Genomic DNA, 7,002 nt, shown 5'->3' with positions numbered 1-7,002 from the left:
TGACGGTACATCCGACATTACATTATCTGCATGACGAAGAGGAGTGAGCTTCAAAAGGGTAAAAAAAAATGCCATAAATGTGTAACTGAGGTCACTTTAACAACCTTTTATTGAATAATAAACCTGACGTGATGATTGATGATGATGTAACAAGTGAGAAATGCTTTGAGTTTGACAGACTACATCATTATATTTAAAGGCTATCGATAGAATGCATTTTATGTATAAAATTCTCCTTAATTGACATGCTTGTGGAAAGCGAAAGCATTCAAGTCTCTTTGCCTCTTGTGAAGATTTAACCTACTGATGGCTTTCATGTAAATACGAGTTGTAACATTTCCGCCCCCAAATCTTTACATTTACAGTGGTCATAACTATAATAACAACTGGAAACGAACATCTCTCCCATTCCAGTCTCATGTGTTGATGCCTTCAGAGAAAAAGTCTGAGCATCATGTTTTTGGGTTGTATAATCCATCAATCATCAGTGCAGCCAATTTTTTAATTATTTCTGGAACATCTGGAGATACCCTCTGTAAATCTGCCTCACACCCACCCACTGATACTGAATCAAGGATGAATTTAAAAGTTTTTGGCAGTCAAAGGTCAAAGGACACTCTCACCTTACGTGAACACAGTGGCCCTCATTTATCAACTGAGTGTAGAACCCAGTGCATTCTGAGCACCTTAATTATCTTATGACCAGATCCGCATGTAATTCTTGACAATGACCCAGCATTGATTGATGTGATGGCTGAAAACCATCATCTGAATTTTTTAGCTTGATATAGTCTCATTTTAGGATTTTCAGTTTATTGTTTTGATTTTACAGCCCTGTGGGTTCATCAACCATATTTCAAACAGGAGCACACTGCTTTTAGAGAAAAAGCTCCATCAACCCGCTGTGAACAACATTCCCAGCATCAAGAGACAGATGAAAAAGTTAACAACAAGCTCCAGAACATTAAAAACACTTTAGCAATGAAAGGGATATCAGTCTTCATGGTAGAATCTGGTGGCCAGTCATGACTCATATTTGGAACTGGAACCAAACAGTAGCTGAAAGGTCTGGTTGTGTTGTTTCTCTGGGGAAGTCCAAGTCCCTTAATACTGAAAATATATCAGTGTCGTGTTAAGAGCTTATTTGTGCTGCCCCAAAGTGACATGCAGATATGTATTTATAATCTTTTTCTTTTTTGTTTTCAGTTTGTTCGGATTAATTGATTTAAAATGATCAGTGTAATCCATGATAAAGTACATCACTTTTTTGGCCAGTGAATGATTATGTAGCTACCGGTACGGGCCTTATTCAAGTGATCTATGGCGCCAGACGGTAGGCGTTCAATGTTCAGTGTGTGCGCTGTGTTTTTTAGGGTGTTTTAAGGTGTCATTTTGGTATTTAGACACCTAATTTTTCATAGATGTGTCTGAGGTATGACATCACTCAAACCAACCGCAGTGCCTCATGTCATTCCCTGCAGAACCTAAGTTGCACCAGGGCTTTGTGTGTTACTATTTCATTGCCGCACTCATTTCAACTCAGGAAAAGTTAAAACTTCTCATCAGAGAAACAGACCTCCTCAAGCACCAGCTGAAGGCATCTGAGCACATCTCATGTTTATATACTGGAGCAGCAGGAATCCACCGAGGCCACTGGGGGTGCAGCAGGCCTGGGAGGAGGAGGCAGCCAGTGTTTCCGCTTCTTTGGGCTTCAATGAAACCACATTGCTATGAGCCATTGCCATCTGTTTGATGATGTGTCCTTCAGATAACCCTTCACACATAACACCACTGACCAAAGACCTGCCTCTTCCTGGTCTATGGTGCAAAGGTTTTCTGGTATTCCAAAATAGCAATGCAGCATGGCTCCACCAGACCACACCTCGTTAACATACTTTAGCACCTGCCAGCACAGGTGGAGCACAAGCTCATTTGCTACTTAAAGGGTGAGGCCACTTGGCTTGGAAATGTCATGTGCACCGGCTTGAAACAAGCAATTACGCTTGCGCCTGACCGAGCGCCAGCCTGCGCCATGCTTAGAGTAGGGACAGCCGTCTGGCATGTATGTGTAGATGCTCACATTACGACACACGACAAAAACAGCAAGAACCTCAAATTCATAGGTTGAGATCATTTAAGATTTTGTGTCATACGAGATATTGAAACCTGAACAGCTTCAAACTGTTCTAATGTGTTATATGTGTGAATGTGTTTCAAGTGCTATGACTATGGCAGATTTTCACAATGACACTTGAGATTATTTTTCTATGGTTCCTGCCTCCCAAAACCAAAGTGTAGGAATACACCTTGAGTACAGTTACATTTCGTTGAATAATTTTATATTTGTAAAGTACATAATTTTCATCAGCTATTGTCCTGTTTTAAGTGCAAAATCTTTCTTTTCAAAGTAACTACAGTAATTGATGAGTTCAGATTTAGGAACTTTGAAATATAGGGGTGTTAAAGTACAAATTATCCTAAAAGCAAATAGTCAATATAAATACAGACACCTCAACATTTTACTTTGGTACAATACTTAATTAAGAATATCTACTTCCATCGCTGTACTCTACTTATTAGTGTTTGCTGATTAGAAATTGCCAGTGACAGTAATGATGAAATATGTGTGTTATGATAGCAAACATGATCATCTGTGGGTTTTAGGAGGAAAGTAAAATCTGAGCCACCTAAAAGGCTTGTAGGACAACAACCCAATTCTTTTTTATAAAATATTTATTTGTTGAAATAGAGAAGACAGTAAAGAGGAAATGATAAATGCATTCACATTTATTTACAATATTTAGAACTCTTTCTCAGTCAAAATGTCCTCTGTATTAGGTGTGCAAAAAAGAAAGAGAGAGAGAACAATAGATAGATAGAAAATCTTCACACGAAACCTCATCTGCCATCCACCTGTTTTTTTTCTTCCTGCCTGCATAAAGTTGAGCAGCCTAAAGTAAACACAGTGCACTTTCCAGGATAATTTACAGACACTGGCAGACCATCGCTAATTTTCTGGAGTAGCTTTTCACTGCAGCAGGAAGTCAATCTTTTTAAGAAGTTCTCCGCATTTACATTTGTTTAGACACCTCGACAGTTTCCTGCCTTCCATCTCATGCAGTCAGGCAGCTGAGTCAAAGCTTTGACGCAGCATTCACCTTCTCGGGGGGAGGGGGGGAGGGGGGGGACAAACCTAACAACAATGTAAAACGTGCTAATTTGATGTCCACGTGGCAGTGAAATATGGACTGTGAATGTGTCTAAGTAACACATCCTGAGGAGAAAATAGTTAGGAAACGAGCATTCCAATTAAGAAGATGTGTTTTCCTTTTTGTCAGCACAAAGAGGCGGCGGATGAAAAGCCCATTAAAGTGCGTCTGAAATGAGAAGCAACGATAGTTCACCCTCCTGACAATATTCTCTCAGGCCTGTTGATTTGAATAGTGTGAATATTTATGTCCAGAGGTGTTTGCTGCTTCTTAATGTGTTCACTCTTTAAGCAGACAGAGCAGACACTTATTGTCAGTATTAAGTGCTCGTATATTAACAAAGGCACGTCCTGCCAGTGGAAGCATTAAGGCCTCCTCATTATTTAATCATTCCCCACTTCACACTGTGGGCTTGTTAGGAGGCCGGACACAGCAGGGGAGCTGTATACCTGATATGCCTATGGTTTTTCAACACAGTTTTTACTGTCTTTTCAATTGCTGGATACAGACGGGACAAAAACTGTGAGACACAAATGATAAAAATATGCAACAGCAGCAGAACCAGAAGAAAAACGAACGTGAGAGAAAGACAAGAAAAAAAAACAAGATAAAATGTATTGATCCCAGAGCAAGTAAATTCACACGTCACAGCAGCTGAAAAGTACAGCTCCCCTTACAGAGCTAAGGCATACGGATATGTCGGTGGGCAGGCACCTTATACAAGGTTTCATTTAAAACAAACTGTCCAGCAGTAGTGTCAAATGCACAATATTCATGACATTGCAATTCAAATAAATTTGTAATTAACAGTATATGAATGCAAATCCAACTCTTTGCTTTCTGTTGAATCTTATGTGGAATTTATGCTGTAAACTGTACAAAAGTAACTCATTAAACATCTTGGGATTTGGCTGTAGCCTAGTCATGTGACCTGCAAAGTAGATGAGCGGTGGTCTTGCTTGGTCGAGGTGCGATTACCCTCCTATTTGCAGTGTAAGTGTTTACGCCATTGTGTTGAGTTTCCTTGTCTCCTTCAAACAATGGCGGATGAAACAGAGCATGTTTTTAGAGTCTAGCTAAGAATTAGAGATGGTTTGGAAATGAACGTGTGGAAATGTAGGAGGAAATAATATGTCCCTATGTGGGTGAGCCCACGTCACATCAACACAGAACACAACAGTCACTGACACGTAGAACGGAGGTGTTGTTACATTTCCATGGAAGTGCACGACGGGCTTTACTGTATTATACATTATGTCGAGGGTTATAGCATCAATGTGATGCAGCTGTGTTTACCCAGTTTTAAGAGAGTAATGTTGAGTTACTCATTAACTCACAATAAATTAATGCATCTTTGCATTTGGGATTACGGTGTAGTTGAAGTCATATTTAAGGGACACATACTGCCCACTTTAACATAAAGGTTTCGCAAAACTAATAATTACTTATTTATGAGTAAGTAATCAGCACTTTTATATGTAACTAAGAATTAAATAACTTTCATTAACATACACTTATTGTAACTTGTTACCAGAGTGGCATCGTAATTATCACCAACCAGATGTCACACATCAAGCTGGGGGACGTCAGGGCCCTGCAGGTTTGGGGCGTCAGGAAAGTCGCCCATCCATCTCTTCTATGATCAGGATGGACTAACACATGAACAACTGTTGTGCTTATGAGGTAATCTGTAATGTCACAAACATGAGCCGCACTGCTGTGTGCAGAGTGTGTGTTCCTGTTGCCCTGACTTCCCCTGGGAAACCTTCATTCCCAATAGTTTACAGTAGAACAGGTGTGAATGGCTTTAATATAAGATGAGCAGTGACTCTGACTGTGACCGGCAGATATTAAAATATCTCTTGGCCTTGCGATCATGGATTACAGCGCAAGTCTGCCACAGCGGGTGGCGACTGCATGCAGCACACCCTGCGATCTTCTGCACTCTGTAAACTGAGGCTAAATTTACGGCCCCCCGCTGAATGTGTTGGTCTCTGCTGTGGATTATGGGATACACAAATGGTGATGCGGGGGTGTCTGGAGAGGTGCTAGACGCTGATGTTTCGGGTTTCAAGGTTCAGCTGGATCTCTATAATGCAAGTGAATAATATATCTTCCCAGGGGGCATATACAGGAAATACTAAAGGTCCAAAGTCACTGCTGGGTCATAAACACTATGATGTTTGCTCCCTTATTCCCACTTTGTCTCTTTGCATGTCTCTGAGGAGCAATAGCATCACCCCAAAGTTGACTGCATTACCGCAATACCTTCCAGGATCCAGCGTCCACTCTGTCAATACTTGGCTCTGTCCATTAATCGAACCAAGCGCTGTTCTTTTATGAGACAAAACAGGCGGGTTGACCAAGCCAACACACACACACACACACACACACACACACACACACACACACACACACACACACACACACACACACACACACACACACACACACGCGCAAAGAGGGTCTTATTGTTTATTCAGCTGACTTCACCAGATGAGTTCCATGAAGATGTCAATCAGGAAAGAAGCCATAAAACAACTGATTACTGTCCAATTCTGCAAACTTTAATATGATAGCAACATCCATTAGTTTTTCTGAGCTCATCTCCACATGTGCAGGATACATGACCTTTAACCTTTCAGGCCTAGCTGCTGCAACTAGTATTCTATCTGTATCACTTTGTCTGACAGAGTCAGACGTCCCTCCGTAGCACTGTGCCAGCTCAGGAGAGACACCCGGCTCTACCTGGAATCATCCTGTTTGGATAGAAAAAAGGCTCTGGCTTCTCTGTATTTCTGTATCTATGTGGTGCTGAACCTAGGATGCACTGACCATGCAAAATAACTTCAGCCACATAGATTCATATGTCTTGTGTATCTTTACAAATTTACCACAATAAGCCAACAGACCTGCCTTTTTGCATGATGCAAATCTGTTTAAATAATTTGCCATTTTGTAAAGAGACCACTTGCAAAGAGTAGATGTATTTTAGAGATACATTCTGCCATGAGTTGTGTAAGGTTTGATTCTTGGAAGCAGTTTCTACCAGTTATGCACAGATCCTAGAAAGCAACTAAAATTTGAGGAATTTATCTGGCACTCTAGATACTGATTTCTCACAGCAGTAGCAGTTCTCTCTCTCTATGCACCAATGCTGCTTGGAAAAAAGAATTGATGTATGTTGAAGCAAATCTACTGAGCCGTGAAAATTGTAGGCACGATTTTCATTTTTGAATATCATCTTTATATTGTGAAAGAACTATCACCACAAATGTGTCATTATTTTTTCCAAAAAAACACCTGCATTTGAATAATTTGGAGCATAAAGTAAAATGATAAAGTTAGTCACAAATACCTCCTCCTTCTTCCAGACCCTCAGAAATACTCTTGCTTCCTTGAGCCGGCATTTCTATTGACCTTTACAGATGCTGTCTTTCTTCACTTAGCTGGCCTCAAACATTTAAACATATTCTACAACAAATCATTGTGCATATGCTCACACAAAATGAAATGAGTGTACTGGAAGAGAACCATACAACTAAATCAAATCCAGTTCCTCTAGAGTTGATTGACATACACGTCAGAATTAGTAGCATGCTTCTCCCGTGTGTGGAGGAGGTCAAACCAGAGCTCAGAGGTAATGTCTAATATGTGAGGCTGCTAAATCCCCCACAACCAGGTCGGAAAATGAGCAGGTGCAAAAGAAAGAAAGAAAGAAAGAAAAAAGAACCAAAACAAAACCAGAAAATAGAGGCTGATGACCAGGGGAGGTTACTGGTTCAATCACTCC

The sequence above is a fragment of the Aulostomus chinensis genome, chromosome 6, assembly GCF_037954235.1.
Source record: "Aulostomus chinensis isolate RoL2024-O1b breed Wild chromosome 6, RoL_Achi_v1.0, whole genome shotgun sequence".
NCBI classification, from domain to species: Eukaryota; Metazoa; Chordata; class Actinopteri; order Syngnathiformes; family Aulostomidae; genus Aulostomus; species Aulostomus chinensis.
Note: the sequence above shows the minus strand (reverse complement) of the source record.